The sequence below is a fragment of the Penaeus monodon genome, chromosome 31 (genome assembly GCF_015228065.2).
Source record: "Penaeus monodon isolate SGIC_2016 chromosome 31, NSTDA_Pmon_1, whole genome shotgun sequence".
Classification (NCBI taxonomy): Eukaryota; Metazoa; Arthropoda; class Malacostraca; order Decapoda; family Penaeidae; genus Penaeus; species Penaeus monodon.
The window spans coordinates 25,175,812-25,176,068 of NC_051416.1; positions in this window are offsets into that span (position 1 = coordinate 25,175,812).

Consider the following 257-nt stretch of genomic DNA (forward strand, 5'->3'; position numbering starts at 1 on the left):
CTATAGCACTAAGCATTATCGGGGACACATTCTGCACACAGCTAAATCCTCACCACGAAATCTACTGCTTGTAATCTACGACCTTATTTCGTCCCCTCTTTGAGCATACGAAAAATACCTCCATGTTTAACAGGGAGAGAAACGTATCCTTAAATAGGTAGACATACCAACATATACACATGCTTATAAATAAACACTGTATATATACACAACCATGATTTCTTTAACCCTATAAGATCCAACACCTGCCAATATAG